Source organism: Oryctolagus cuniculus, chromosome 11 (genome assembly GCF_051225735.1).
Source record: "Oryctolagus cuniculus isolate XC-2025 breed Fujian yellow rabbit chromosome 11, ASM5122573v1, whole genome shotgun sequence".
In the NCBI taxonomy this organism is placed as follows: Eukaryota; Metazoa; Chordata; class Mammalia; order Lagomorpha; family Leporidae; genus Oryctolagus; species Oryctolagus cuniculus.
In genome coordinates, this window is record NC_142877.1 from 36029121 (window position 1) to 36045823 (window position 16703).

Genomic DNA, 16703 nt, shown 5'->3' on the forward strand with positions numbered 1-16703 from the left:
TAACTTTTTGAAGAGCAGTGTTATGGGAAGAGACTTGCCCATTGAGTTTTATGAAGAGATTAAACAATGCTAGGTATGAGTTGAGAATCATGGAGATGTTCCCATTACCCTAAACAATATTTTTCTTTATCTATATAATACCTACTTTGAACATGGGAGGGAATGAAGGTGGGCACTATTCTATCTGCCAGAAAAGTATATTGATTCAAGAAGAAAGAGTAGGTGGTAGAAAGCAAAGCAACAAGATGCTATATTTTATTTGCTGTTGCTTGCACTGTCATCTTCAGAACTGTTGTTTTGCATTTTTTAACATAGAGGCACAATGTATCTCATTACAAGAACATAAACAGTCATGGAGAGTGATAGCCCTGCTGGTGAAGCAGCTCACACCAAATCAAGATGACATAAAACTGGTGAGCAAGGACTAACTCTTAAACACATACACAAAATCAGCTCTGGTCAAAGATTAATTTTAAAAACACGTATAAGCTATCTGTTCACTATTCTCACCTTGGCAGTCTGTCTGTGGAATACTGTCAGGCAGAAGCACACATCTTTACCACTTGATGCTTCAAGTCTTAAAAAATTATATTTCAAAGAAAAGAAAGAGATAGCACGAAAGCAGCTCAAGAGGCCAGAGTTGCAGCATAGTGGATTATCACTGCTGGTGATAGCAGCAGCCCATATTGCAATGCCGTTTCAAATCCTACTTTCTCCACTTTTGATCCAGCTTTTTGTTAATGTGTCTGGGAAGTCAGCAAAAGATCGCCTAAGTGCTTGGGTCCCTGCCACCCATGTGAGAGACCTGGATAGAGTTCCGGGCTCCTGGATGTGGTCTGGCTCAGCCTTGCCTGTTGTGGCCATTTAGGGGAGTGAATCAGTGGACGAAAGTTCTCTTTCTCTCTCTCTTTTCCCCTTTGCTTTCTGTTACTCTGCCTTTCAAATAAACAAGTAAATAAATTTTTTTTTTAAGAAAACCACTTGAGTAATATAACAACAAGCAAAAATACATGGGAAACGAAGAACATGTCTTTGATTTCACTTAAGAAGCCAAGAGGATGGATCAGCGCTGTGGCGTAGTGGGTAAAGCCGCTGCCTACAGTGCCGGTATCCCATATGGACGCCGGTTCAAGACCCAGCTGCTCCACTTCCGATCCAGCTCTCTGCAATGGCCTGGGAAAGCAGTAGAAGAAGGCCCAAGTCCTTAGGCCCCTGAACCCACATGTAGATCCGGAAGAAGCTTCTGGCTTCTGCCTTCGGATCAGCACAGCTCTGACCATTGCGGCCAATTGGGGAGTGAACCAGCAGGTAGAAGACTTCCCCTTCTCTCTCTCTCTCTCTGTTTCTCTGTCTGTAACTCTACCTCTCAAATAAATAAATAAAATCCTTTTTTAAAAAAGGAAAGTCAAGTGAGAAGATTTTAGATCTGTAACCTGTATGACTAGAATCTCCTCTGTGTAGTTAGCAAACATGACATCTTGCAGTGTTGCATGCCTAGACACCCACCTGATTTGCCTCCTTTCCTTACTTACTATCCAGAACTACAGGATCTGACTTCTTGTGATCTTAGTTTTCTCCTTTGTACCCCTCTTAACCTTGAGATTGATTCAACACTGATTGTGAGGCACAGATTTCTGGGTCATCTCTCCATAGAAAGTACCACCAACATGTTATTATCCTAAATAGTAGAAATTTATCAAATGGGACTGGTGCTATGGTGCAGCAAGTTAATGCCCTGGCCTGAAGCACTGGCATCCCATATGGGCGCCAGTTCGAGATCTAGTTGCTCCACTTCCAATCCAGTTCTCTGCTATGGCCTGGGAAAGCAGTAGAAGATGGCCCAAGTCCTTGGACCCCTGCACCCGTGTGGGAGACCCAGAAGAAGCTCCTGGCTCTAGGCTTTGGATCAGCTCATCTCTGGCCGTTATGGCCAACTGGGGAGTGAACCATCGGATGGAGGACCTCTCTCTCTCTCTCTCTCTCTCTCTGTGTGTGTGTATGTGTGTGTCTCCTCTCTCTGTGTAACTCTGACTTTCAAATAAATAAATAAATCTTAAAAAAAAGAATTTACCAAATATTAACTGGGGGAATTGATTGAGCAGAGCCACAGACTTGTATTTAAATTTTCTTCAGGAATTTTGTAGTAACAAATATAGATCTAAAATAAGCCCAGAAAGAGGAGAAATAATATATGTGATTGTTTTTCTTCATAGATTGTGTTTCCATTTTTCAGACTCAGAATTCTTATTTTGGTTTCATTTTTTTCTTCTCATTCAGGACAACAACTGTATATACAGTAACAAAAATATGGAAAAGAGGAAAGATAAGTGTCAGAAAAATATCCCTACACATGTCCTTTAAGTTAAATGATTTTGTATATATAAATAAATCAAAGGTTACATTTACAAGGAAAAGATACACTCCATTCATTTCAATATTTGATGTCAATGCTCAGTTCTCCCAAAGAACAATAGAAATTCTCACTATGGAAGTCTCCATGTAAGCACTAGCTCTCACACTGTCCAAGTTAAGTTTCCTCCCTCAGTATTTTTGCATTGGCCTACAGCTGGCAACCTTATCCTCATGCATCCATCACCATGAGAACTGCATTGTAGTTGACTTCAGCAGTCTTTGTCCAGTTGGTATCAGTCCCAGCGAAGATCCAAAGTGAGGAATTTATCCAACTTCTCTTCCATTAGCTGATGCAAACGAGATCTGAACCAGTGCATTTTGGTAATTGTGGGCATATATCTTTGCCTTGTTGAGGGATATCTTGTTCTTACTAACATAATTTCAAAGAGATGCAAAATATTTATTTTGGTTCCTAAACTGTGGTTCCCACTAATGCTCCTAAACATACTGGGAAGGCCTTCATGTCCCCTTTTGTGTATTGACTTCCTGGTTGGCCTCAGTTGGACCTGGAGGGTTTCCTGAAATCTAAAAGATTTCTTCTTGTCAAAGATGACAGTCCATCTGTTTCCTCTCGTGGGCAAAGGTTGTCATCCGGGGGGTGGGGGGGGGATCCATCCCTTGACATCCACGGAAGTTGTGTGGTGTGTCTCAGAAAACTCTTATCAGAAGTGCAAAAGCAGGAACAAACGTGAGCTAAAAGTCAACCTGGCTGTTTCAGTTCCTGGTTCTGCCACTTTGCTGCCATGCCACCATGAGTGGGTCCTTTAATTTTTCTATTCCTTAATTTTACTTTTTAATTTAAAGACTTAAAAATTATATATATTTATGGGTGACATTTTGATACGTACATACACTGTGTAATATAAAATGAAGGTAAATATACATATCTTTTAAAACATTTATTTATGGGAAAAACACCTAAATCCTATCTTCTAGCATTTTTATAGAGAAATATATAATGTTTAACATCTATAGTCACACTACTATGCAACAGAATCCCAGGTTTTCTTTCTCCTAAATAGCTGTAATCCATTAACCAACCTTCCTCCATCCTCTTTCCCCACTTCCTCCCCCAGGCTTACTCTGGTAACCACCGTTGTGTATTTAACTTCTATGAGATCTCTGTTCTTTTAAATGCCACATATGAGTAAGATAATGTGACACTAGTCTTTCTGTATGTATTTCACTTAATATAAAAACCTTCAGTTCCATCCATGTTGTTGTGAATGGCAAGATCCCAACCTTTTTGCTGACCAAGTAGTATTCCATAACATGTTACCATATTTTCTTTACTCATCCATTGGCGGAAAGACATTAGTGGAAGCACATTTTCATTTCTTGGCAATTGTAAATAGTGGTGCAATAAACATGGGAGTACAGACAATTTCCTTTGCCTATATGTGTACATATATACAATTCCTCTGTGTGGATTGTAAAATAAAGAAAATATTAGCTTCTTGGTAAAGTTGTTGTGAGGCTTGATTCCACAGCCTTGCTATATCTGTGAATACCTCCAGCTGTGGAAGGCAGGAGCATACACAGAGTGCCTTGGATAGGTTTAGGACAAATCCAGGGAAGTCTTCCTTAGACATTTCACTGGAACATGCCTTTCATTATCCCAACACTTATTATAGCCAGTTTCATATTGGCCTCCTAGATAAAGCCAAGTAGCACTGCTTATATCAGTTACCAAATTGAGCCAGAGCCCATAAATTGCTTGCAATAGTTATATGATTATCATATTGTCATATGATTATCCTTATTGATAGATAGAAGACTTCAGCAATTTCAAATATCCAGGTACTATCCAACATGCTGAAACAAAGAAACAACACATGCTGCAATTGTACATGATTCTTTTTGGTTAAAGATCATAGCGCATTGACATTCTAATGAGAAAGCATTCATCTATTACTAGAATGTGCCAAGGGGCACATCTTCTAAATATACTCTACTTGACCATATTTAGTGGAAGTTTTTAAGCAAGCATATGCCAATATGGCCATCATCTATCATCTTTGCAGCAATGACTCGGCTAAGTTTCAATATCATTCAAAAATTTGTTTACTAGTCTTTCTTTCCATTAGCTTATTAATCAGAACACTTTACATTATGAATCACATGGCTTATTTTTGAACTGGAAGAAGGAAAGTCATGTTTTTAAAATATGGTTTATATCAAGGAATATAAAATAATTTCTGTCCAAAAAATAACAAATTACACTTGCTAATATTCTAGGTTTAGAAGGCCAAAGGGTTACTTTGTAAATGCTTGTAACCCTATATAATCCATTGCTGTCTATCATGTATATTTTCTAGCTAAAAATCCTAAAATCCTAAAAACTAAAATGTCATTAGACATAAATTGAAAATCACTTCATCCTACCTTGATTTGATGATTATATTTCAAACTAGAAACTTTTTTAGTTGACTAAATGACATACTTTCTGCTCTTTTTTTTTTTTTTTTAAAAATGAAGGTTTTTATTTTCAAGCTCCTTTAAATCACCTTCTCCCCCTATTTACTAAAAGCAGTCATGGAGTCAGAGGTCACTCTTCTGGGCAGATGCCTGTAGATATCAGATTCCTAAGAAGACCAAATTACAGCTTTGGGGGTGCAAATTCCTTAGGAGCAACCACATTCATTTCCCATTTCTTTAGCCTCATGAGCTCAAACAAAAGTCTTCAGAGACTTTTCTCTTTCACTTGTAGTTATCTTTAGTAACCCTTGCTGTAGCAGGCCATTTTTCATGCTTTCTTTCCCGCTGGTTTTACTGTTTTTGAAATACATAAAATTGTTTTAAGTATTGTTTCGCTCCTCCCGTAGTCTATCACAGAGCTATTCGTTTCATATTCTTTGGGAGTTGGATGGATCTTTTCATAATTGAGTGGATTTAGCAAAGTAGATTTTTAAAAGGCAAGGAATTATTACACATATTACTTTTTTCAAGGTGGAAAGTGTGCTCGCATTCAGATGGTGCTGAGCACCTGGGAAGGCACTGATAGGGCTTCTACTAAAACTGGCCGTGGGCTCCTATCAGATATGACTTTGAAGCTGTGTCTCTCCGTTTCTCGTTCCTGATGTCAGACAAATAGCTTTTGACTCTCAGTTTTCCTCTTTGTGAAGTGGGAACAAGGATGCTTGGTTCAGTGGCTGCAGTGAAAATCCACTGACACACTGCAAAACATGCAGTGTTCTGTTGGAAACGGGCAGCCTGCATTTTCTATGCGTTCAGGGTGAGCTTACATTAGAAGCCTTAAGAAATCTCAAAATGAACTCTGTGGCGTTTGCCTTGCTTGGACACAAACTGAAGAGCAGAAAAATCTCCTCACCATATGGGTGGAGTATTGCTCTTCTGTATTCTAATTCTTTTTATTAAGAAAAGGGCGTTTTGAATGTGGTGGGAAAGGCCAGCCCACATGGCGCAAAGTCATGGAATACAAGATACGCTTTATTACATGGCGTGTTTCTGTACCACAGATGTGCACACAGATGTGGTCATCAACAGAGATAACTAGTTTACAAGCCCTCCCTGGAAACTCCCCATCGTTCTGAGTAGAAAAGTGATTTTCAGCCAAGTACTGCACTGAATCTCAGCCCCTCATTAAAGCATTTCCAACTGTTCCACACTGAAAAGGATTAGAATGGAAAAATGACCAGCAATGTGTTTGGAACTAAGGTGTGAGACCAGGGGTCACATAAGAGACCACAGTCTATTAAAACATGCATCTGATGTGACCATTTTTTTCCATGTTTTTCATTCCTTCCTTCTTGTCAACTCTCCTTCCTTTTCCCCCTACCTTCTTTCATTCTTTTATTTCTCTTTCATTTCTTGTTCTTCTCTCTTTTTCTTTTTCCTCTTTACTTCTATTTTATCCCTAATAGGAAAATATCACATGATGTCTAGGAAACATTGTGAAACTTCTATTCATTATTGAACATGTTACAGTATTCATATTGGTTGACTTTCTGATTTTCTTAACTATTTTATCTTTTTGTGATATATAATGGAGATAGTAAACAAATTTAGAAAGCAGCAATTCAGCATAATACAGACTATGTTTAAGATTCAGAAGAAAATCCTGGTTTCACCTTTCTCTAGTATTTTCAATTATATGAGCTTCCCAAGTGGGTTAATGCTGAAGATTAGGTGCAATAAATGTATGAAGAGCTTCCCAAGTGAGTTAATTCTAAGGAGTAGATGAAATAAATGTATGATGAAATATGTCTCTATAATGCACAAAGAACTGTGGATTGACTCCAGTCATATTCTTTAGAAACAGCATGAGAAAGGGATTCAGGTGCATGTAGTTTACTGGAGGAGGGATCTCAAGAGAGAGGGCAGGAAAGGAAGCAGATGGGACAGGAGAAGGAGCTAAGCTGGGCTGTTGTCTCTTCTGAGGTTTGGGATTGGCTGGATCCCAGGGAGAGCTCTGGAGTAAGAATTAGCCTGCAGAATTGCTTCCACTTTGATATGATTGGCTGGCCTTCTGTGTTCTTCACATCAGTAGGTCCTTGGCAGTGAGCTACCTGTGTGGTGGGAATAAGGATGTGACTTTCTGGGCAAATGGTTCCACTTGACTAAGAGGAATTCTCTGGAGAAAGGGGCAGTTGTGAGCCATCATTTATATCATTGAGGGAGGGTGCACTAGTTTAGTTGAGAGTACTGGCTGGAACACTAACAGCATCCACTTTAGGGCTCAAAAAAATGGCAGTTAAATTTAGTGTAATTCTTGGCTGTCTTATGACCAGTCCAAGTCCTTTGCTGTGGGGTGGCAATATTCCTTATAACCAGGCTTCTCCATCCATCCATATTGAATTCTTGGTCAGTTTCCTATGTAATGATTCACTAGTGGGTATAAAAGCCAAGCTACTGAATCTTTCCATAGTTGGGGAATGGGTAGGAGTCTACTAAGTAGAAAATGATTTGGAAGGCTAATGGAATTACATAAAAATCTGGGCTTCTTTCAAATCCCCAAACATCTGCAAATTAGGGTAGCATAGAATGAGCAAGAATGGCTGTTGTAGAAGAACAGTTAACTAGACTTGAGTTCATCTTAATTTCTCCAAATATTGGGTATGCATATAATTTTATTACTTATATATTTTGGTTAAAATTTCTTGAATAACTGTATTGATATTTTATTTTGTAAAAGATTTATTTATTTACTTGAAAGACAAAGTTATAGAGAGGGAGAGAGAGAGAATCTTCCATCCACTGGTTTACTCCCCAAATGGCCGTAATGACCAGAGCTGGGCCAGTCTGAAGCCAGGAACCAGGAGCTTCTTCCAGGTCTCCTACATGGGTGCAGCAGCCCACGCACTTGGGACATCCTCCATTGCTTTCCCAGACAAATTAGCAGGGAGCTGGATCAGAAGTGGAGCAGTTGGGACATAATCAAGCACTCATATAGGATGCTGATGCCACAGGTGGCAGCTTTACCTTCTACTCCACAGCACTGGCCCCTGTATTAATATTTTCAAATATCCCACCTCAGTGATAATGCACGCATGAGTGATTTACAAAAGACTGGGTGTTAGTTTTTAATCTGTAAACCTGACCTCATCAAAGTACAAACAGGAAAACAATAACAGTAGTAACAAATGCCTTAATTCAAACTATACTTAGGGCTATATCATTTAGCTCTGCTAAGTTTTGCATACTCAAGGATCAATTCTCTCCATCAGCTCTCCTACCTTGGGCTGCTCTTCATATCTCTTATGTCTTAATGGTGTTACATTTGCTGACATGAAATCCTAGTTTTCTTTTAACGGAAGTACATTTAAGTATGAGAGGCATTTTCATGGACATCTCCATTCTCCTTCCTTTCCAACAATAATGTAGTCTGCTCCTCAAAATGTTGATTTTCAATACTTTCCCAATTCATGGTAGAATTATAAGATTTTATTAATTGTCCTCTTAATAAAAAGGTACGTATGATACAGCCTTTCTATTATATATACTGTCCTTAAAATATTATTAAAGAAAAAATATATAAACTAACCCTCTTATATGCAAAAAGATGTCACACAACTGTGCATATTTTTTATATCTTATAATCTGTACACATCTAAGGAAAATATAGGGTATTATTTAACCTTAAAGAAATTGAAAATGACCTTATGAAAAATTAACACCAAATGTTAGCATGGTGTTTCATCCCAATAACATCGGGTATGCTTCCTTTGTAGATAGAGCAATCCATATTCCTTTGTCTTCTGGAAGTTAGAATTACTATAATTATTAAAAAACTGACCAAAAATTGGCCTGATTTGGTTTGCTAGAAAAAAACAATGCATAGAATAAATTAGTTACATTGTTCTGTGATTCAGATTTCTGTTTTGACAAGACAGCCCTTGTCTTATGGACACTGAGCAATAGTAACGGTATCTTTTTGTTGTTATTATTCCTGAATTATCAGAGGCACTCCGCAACTATCCCTGGCTTCTTCTCCTTACATAAGTGAAATGAGTTAATAACAAAGTAATGTTCAAGAAGTCAAAATGATGACAAAACCAACAGCATGAAATGACTAAGTCTTTGTTGCTTGTGGCTTGAGGGGGTGGGAGGTACCACCCTCTGAGGTGTCTGAGTAGTAGACTTGCCAAGGACTGGGAGGGAGAGAAAAAAAATAAATTGGACATTCTCCTCTTGGAACAAGGCCCAGAGTTATATTATTTGTAGTGATAAAAACTTGGGTGGGAATTAGTGCACACAATTAAAAAGAAAGTACAGGAATAGACAGAGTGGAACAGAAATAGAAGAGAGAGTATTAAATGTGCTGACTCTGGCTTCCACTCGAATTCATGCTTCTTATCTTTGCAAAGACACAGAATCTACTTTTCCATTAACTGGCCGTGCAATAGGTCTACATATAAGAGGAAAGTGGAAATATTTGAATAATACCTGTGCTATTCTTCTTTTGACACAAAAATATTCATTTAAACAAAAAGAAGATAAAAATAATCTCAATAGTTGAATTTACCTTAAATACTTATTTTTCTCTTCTTTTTTTACTTTGAGTGTTCTGGTAAGATATTAGGGGTAGGGAGTGAATACAAATTTCTAAGTTGGGCCATAGTTAAATCTAGTTTGAGTTCTTCACCCACTGTTATAAACCATGTAATGTTAAAAATATAGCCAGCTTGCAGATGAGAAAACTGATCTTTGCTTCGTGAAATTCATACGGCTGACATTCAGTGGAACTAAGCTTTCACCCTGGGCAATGCTAATTAAGAAAGAGCACTCACAGGCATTGCTTAGAGCATTCTAATAGACGCTTAGCTTTTGGAAGGCCTTCAGTCTTACTCCCGCCAATCTTTTCTTCATCATGTAGCCTACATGATATGTCTGCACTGTGAACCTAGTGCTTTATATTTCCTGATTAAAATGCTTGGATATGGTTTTGGGATGAACTGTGTCTCCTTAAATTTATATGAAGTCCTAACCCTGGTAACTCAGAATGCAGCCTTTTTTGGAAATCAAGTCATTGCAGTTGTAATTAGTTAAGATGAAGTCATTGAAGTGGGCCCTAAGCCAATGTGGCTAATGTACTTATAAAAAAGAAAAATTTGGACACAGAGATGCATATAGAGAGAACATCATGTGAACATTTAAAAGGGAGGGAAAGAGGCCTGGGACAGAGCCTTCCCTCATAGTTCTTAAAGGGAGCCGATCCTACTGGCAACTTGATTTCAGACTGCTAGCCTCCAAAACCGTGGGACAATTCATTTCTGTTGTTTAAGTCACTCAATTTGTGGAACTTTGTTAAGCAAAATAGATAACTAGTATGAGATCCATTTCCATTGTTCTTAAGATGAAGCCCAACATCCTATACCTGGAAAGCGAGAAGCAGAACACAAACAGAGGAAATGTAACTCCAGTTAAGCATGCTTGATTTGTGGAATTGTGAATGGACTTGGTAAAATTCATTAAGTATAGACATACATGCCAGTAATTGCTGTATTTTTCCAGTATAGGAGTCTTATATGTCAGGAATTTCTGAGTATTTAGATGTGAATTAATTTAGTGTGGTACCTGTTCTCAAGAAGCTTACATTGGGGTAGGCAAATAATTGCATAGATAACAATAAACATTAAACATACCTGTGCCATATTTTAAAGAATAGAATACTGGGGAAAACACCACTTTTCTTGGAGGGCTCAAGAAAATCAAGTAGATGCTTCATTGAATCAGCTGTGTTTTAGGTTATACTCATAGGTGAAGGATGGAAAGAAACTGGTTAATGGAAGAGGTTCTGGAAGAAGTCACTTCAAGGTCAAGGGGACAGAATATATGAAGATTTCAAGACAAGAAGTATTAAAACTTTCCAGGGCCAAAAATATGTAAGCATAGGTGGAACAGGAAAGGCTAGGTAGGAAATAGGGCTGAATGGGACAAGAGGAGCCAACAGGAGTCTAATCTTCCAATCTTACAGGCAGTGGCATAATTAGAATTGCATCACTAAAAGTTCTCTCTGCACTGTGAAGAACATATTTGAGGAAACCACTCAGGAGGTTACTCTAAGAGGTAATACTGGGCCAGGAAATGAATGGGAGTGGATAAACTTGAGAACTAGCCCACTGATGGGAGCCAATTGATGACACCTGCTAATTAAAAGTGATATGCACATGTCAAGGGTGACTGCTAGTCTCCCAGCTTGAACAACTGAGTATAAGGTGGCATTATTATCCGAGATAGGAAATTAGATGAGAGTCATTTGTTTTCTTCCAGGGGAAGGGAGAGATAGAAGATGAAATTTAGGGCACTGTCATTGTATTGGAAGATTGTGCTGTGTCTCATGTCACTTCAGCATTATTGTTCAGGAGATCTGATTTATTGGTGATATAAATGTGCACACTGTGAACATACAAATAGCAACTGAAAGAGCAGAGCAGATCACCCAGTGAAAGAGGGCAGGATAAGAAGAAGAAAGGCTTAGCACAATTAAGAGATTTGAATCTTCCAAGTTTGGCTGGAGAAAGATGAGCCAGCAAGAGTGATAAGAAATAGCAGGAGAGAAGAACCCTCAGAAGTATGTTTTGTTAAGGAAGCCAAAGAAAGAGGGAGTTTCAAGGAGGAAACAGTGGCTGACAGTCTTCAGACTTCTGAAGCAGTATAACTTCTGAGCAAAACCTGAGTGTTTCAGCCGAACAGATGCTTAGCAAGAGCCCTTTCAAGGGTTTAGAATGGAGAAATGAAAGAGAGATGTAGCCAATGTTGGTGGTGTCCTGCCACATTCCTTTGGCAATCACTTCTGTATGCCAAAGGCTGCTTATTAGGAGCACCTGTAACTCTTTGCTTGACGTTGTTATTTATTTGTATCTTTTTTGGCTGGAAAGCATCCTTAGCCTAAGTATCAATCAAACCAGAGTGACAGAAACAGCCATTAAAAAATGACACACAGGGAGATGATCAGTCCTTTGGTCCTCAATGGGGATAAGACTAAAGAATATTCTACACTATCATAGTTTGCCAAGGGGATTGAATGATTTGATAATATAATCTTCATGAACTTTCTGTTCTTTGCTGTGTTACCGAGAATCACCTACCAAACAAGTTACTCACCCTTGAATCCTTGCCTTGGAAGCTGCTTCTGCAAAACCAACACTTTCTAGAAGATGAAGAGATGGGCTGACAAATGCAAATCCAATGAGGATAGCTGAAGCACAGTTTTAGGGGGGAGAAGCAAAGCTGCTCTGCTTTAATTCTGAAGAGCTGATTTGAACACTTGTGGAAGGTATAATGGGACAGTGAGAGGAGAGAGAGAGTTTGTAGGAATCCATGTGCACAAATACATTTTTTCCTGTCACTATTGATTCCAACATATGAGAAGAAAGTAGAAAACAATTTTAAAAATGATAAGATTTGCATGATAAAATTTTGGAGACCTCTTTCTAGGTGTGATCAAGACACAGACATTGCCTCTTGCAAAGAGTGAAATAAGTTTTGGTGTTCTTGGGCCTTTGTGTGTTTAGGAATTCCCAGCATCTCTAGAATCCACTTAGCTGCTCGATTACATGCGTTCCTTCCATATGTGAAAACTGAAGAGTCAGTTGTCAGTTGAATGCTCCTGAATTATTTTCTCAGCAATTATTTTAAGGAATGAATTTGAATAAAATGCACTTTTGGCAACATTTTTAGAAATGGATGATGATTTATGCTTTTCTTGTAGGGACAAGATGGCTCTGGGCATGAGTCATGGCTGTATGCTGGGAAGATTCCGATGGGAACCTTGCTCTTGCTGGTTGATCCATACCTTACATGGACTGGAGGCCGTGCATGGCTTTTATTAAAATGTGCAGTTTGCTTGTTAAGCCTCAAGCTTCATCTTTTCCTTCTCAGCTCAAGCTCTGTTTGTATTTCACATGCACCTGATTCAGAGTGGGACTCAGAGTGGTTTGGGAATAGTAATTTGAAAATTCTTTGATTATTTGTCAGCTGAGATGGGATGATGTGTTCTCAGCTGCAGCTGGAAAATGGGTGATTTTTCTATGTAGAGGAGTAGATTCAAATTATAGACAAAGTTCTAATTTTTCCTATATCCCTATCTCCATGAGGCAGGTTTGGTGCAAATCAAAATTGTTGCTAGGCCAGGAGAGCTACAAACCATAGCACAGATCTGTGTTTTTCTCAATTGCAGAAAGAACTGTTTTATATATAGTTTTAGATGTGAATTTCCGAGTGAACAATCCCTGTCCCAGAGCAGATGTTCCTTGGAAACAACACCAATGTCTTTCAGGGCCAAGGTGAAAGAACTGTAAGATTTTCTTGAAGCTTTCCAGGTTAAAACCATCACTGTCATTGTCCTTGGCCTTGTTTTTCAAAATGTGTTCTACAGTATTGCTTCTCAGATCTTAATGTGCTTATAAATTACCCTGGGGTTTTGTTAAACTGCAGACTATTTCAGTAGTTCTGGGGTGGGGTTGGAAATTCTACGTTTTTGATAAGCTCCCCAGAGATGTGGATACTGATCTGTGTTGATCTCTGAATCCTACTTTGAGTTGCAGGGGAATACACAAAATAGACCTCGTGAGATGCTGTTCGACATAAAGATTCTCTGATCCATTATGTTCAAATACAAAACAACAGCACCTGCATTGTAATCTTTGTCTTTGAAATTCTGCAAATGAACCAATTAATTGCTTTGAGAAGATTTGCACAGATAATGTCTGATTCTAAATTAATAGATCATAGAATAATATTTTAATAGGCTGTCTCTTAAACTGGGAAAATAGATTCTTTTGTGTGTGAAAAGAAAAAAGTACTCTTATGTGTGTTTGGTCTCCATTCAAGTATTTGATCCAGGATTTAAGCAGATCGAAGGGGGATTCTGGAAATGCTTGACACTCTTTGTGATAAATATTACTGTCTTCCAAGTGAGCAGCATTCTAAGTTCTGGATTCCTCCAGTAGAATGATAATTTTCTCCCTAAAATTTTGACCTTCACACTATATGGTGATGTGCCCTTTAATCAGCTCAAAATATCAATAGAGGTTTAGTTGCCACTCAGCTCTTGTCAAAAGGTCTACTGAGCAGAGTGATACACAGGAAAGCTGAACTAAGGGAATTTAATTCCCTTCAACCTTCTCATATTGTATTGAAAGTGTGGTGTGTCTACACTACATCCAATGAGCAATCCTGATCTGGTCCCAGTATGACCATTCTTTGGGTCTTGGATATACCCTAGGGATTTTCATTTTAATAAGTGCGCCTAGAGTTTTCTGGTACAGGTGTTCTAAGGACCACATTTTGAGATTAAATTCTACTTCCTTTGAGGTATGGAGCAATCCAACTGGATTTCCTTGCTTTGGTTTCCTCAACATACACCTTTGTAAGTCATGTTTTATTCTATTCTGTATTTTTATGAAGCATACACACACATACACACATATACATATATACTTATATATCACTGCATGGAAAAGAGTATTTTGTCTAAAACTGTTATTGAAGACTTGTCACTATGTCAGACTTCAGAACATTCTGTAAACAGATCCTATTGGCAAAGGAGTTTAAGACATAGCATTATATTTTGATTGGGGTCACAGAAATAAAAATATAAATTCCTTTTGTGATTCATTTCCCAAAATAAAAGTTTTCCTACATTAAAATCTTATATTGAGAGATTTCAAAATGAGAATTATCTTTTCCTTTTTAAAAATTCTTTCTTGTTGGGAGGAAAGTCAGAACAAAATCAATTTTTAAAAAATTATTTATTTGAAAGGTAGAATTTCAGAGAGGCAGAGGCAGAGAGAGGGATCTTCCATCCTCTGGCTCACTCCCCAAATGGCTGTAATGGCCAGATCTGTGCTGATCCAAAGCCAGGGGCCAGGAGCCTCTTCTGGACCTCCCACATGGTTTCAGGGTCCTAAGGACTTGGGCCATCCTCTACTGCTTTCCCAGGCCTCAGTAGAGAGCTGGATTAGAAGTGGAACAGCTGGGACTCAATATAGTGCCCATATAGGATGCTGGAACTGCAGGTGGCAGCTTTTTACCCACTGAGCCATAGCGCTGACCCCAAAATTAAGTTCTTAAAAACATTTTAACTGGGGTTGGCACTGTGGCATAGTGGATAAAGGTGCTACTTGCGATGCCAGTATCCCATATGGATGCCTGTTCAAGTCCTGGCTGTTCCAGCTCCCATCTAGCTCCCTGCTAATGTACCTGGGAAAGCATCAGATGTCCCAAGTATTTGGGCCCCTGCACCCACATGGGAGACCTGGAAGAAGTTCTTGGCTCCTGGCTTCAGTCTGGTCCTGCCATGGATGTTGCAGTCATCTGGGGAGTGAACCAGCTGATAGATGATTCTCATTCTCTCTTCATTCTCTCTCTCTGTCTCTCTCCCCCCCCCACTCTCTCTCACGCTGCCTTTCAAATAAATATAATAAACCTTATAAAAACCATTTTAATAGTATGATTTTTGGTATATTTGGTAAAAATCTCATACTTCACTGCATATGTTTTATTTCAACTTTCAAGGTTGATTCTCTTACATGTGTGACTTAAAATAAGACACCTAATATTCTTTAAACTAAGAGAGATTTACTTCTTTTGCATTACTGACAAATTCTCTCAACCATGGCATCTTCTTATCTCTGTTTTCTGAATCAGAAATACTCTTCAATGGTATTGTCACTTACTCTTAAGGGTTCTGTAGCAATATCTCAGAGTAGTTCTGTCATCCTTACAAAGCAAACTGATGGTATTCTAGAGGTTTTCTAGACAATTCTGTGTGGGGGATATCTTTTTTTATTAAGATATATTTATTTATTTGAAAGGCAAAGTTACATAGAGAGAAGAGGAAGAGAGAGAGAGAGGGAGAGAGTCTTCCATCCTATCTCCAAATGGCTACAACGGCCAGAGCTGTGTCGATCCAAAACCAGGAGCCAGGAGCTTTTTCTGGATCTCCCATGTGGTTGCAGGGGCCCACGGACTTGGGCCATCTTCTACTGCTTTCTCAGGCCATAGCAGAGAGCTGAATCTGAAGTGCAGCTGCTGGGACTCGAACTGATGGTGGGATATCTTGAAAAGACTTCTGAGAATGCTTCTGCCCCTTTTTGTGGGCACTCAGAAGCCATAGCGTAACATCCCTCTACCTCCACATCGTGGCTGTCTTGTAAAGCACTTTTGCATGCTGTCCCTCACTGCGCACACTTCATAGCATTTCAGTGCTTACAGCCTTGTTTCACCTGTACCTTCAGGACTGAGAGATGAGGTCCAGAAACACTGAACAATCTGCTGAATGTCAGTCAAGGAAGAAGTAGAACAGGCATTGGAATTTGATCTTCAGATATCAAAATACACAATTGTTCTTTTTTTTTTTTTTTTTTTTTTTTTTTGACAGGCAGAGTGGACAGTGAGAGACAGAGAGAAAGGTCTTCCTTTACTGTTGGTTCACTCCACAATGGCCCCTGCGGCTGGCGCGCTGCGGCCGGAACACCGCGCTGATCCAAAGCCAGGAGCCAGGTGCCTCCTCCTGGTCTCCTATGCAGGTGTAGGGCTCAAGCACTTGGGCCATCCTCCATTGCACTCCCGGGCCACAGCAGAGAGCTGGCCTGGAAGAGGAGCAACCGGGACAGAATCCGGCACCCTGACCGGAACTAAAACCTGGGGTGCCGGCGCCGCAGGCAGAGGATTAGCCTAGTGATCCGAGGTGCTGGCAACAATTGTTCTTGCTAGCCCCCAGCTCCCAACTTTGGCTCACTTCAAGTAGATCTCAACAGTCTCATTTGTTAAAAACTTTTGGTCTGCCATCTGTTCAAATGGAAAATTACTTGGCTGAATAATAA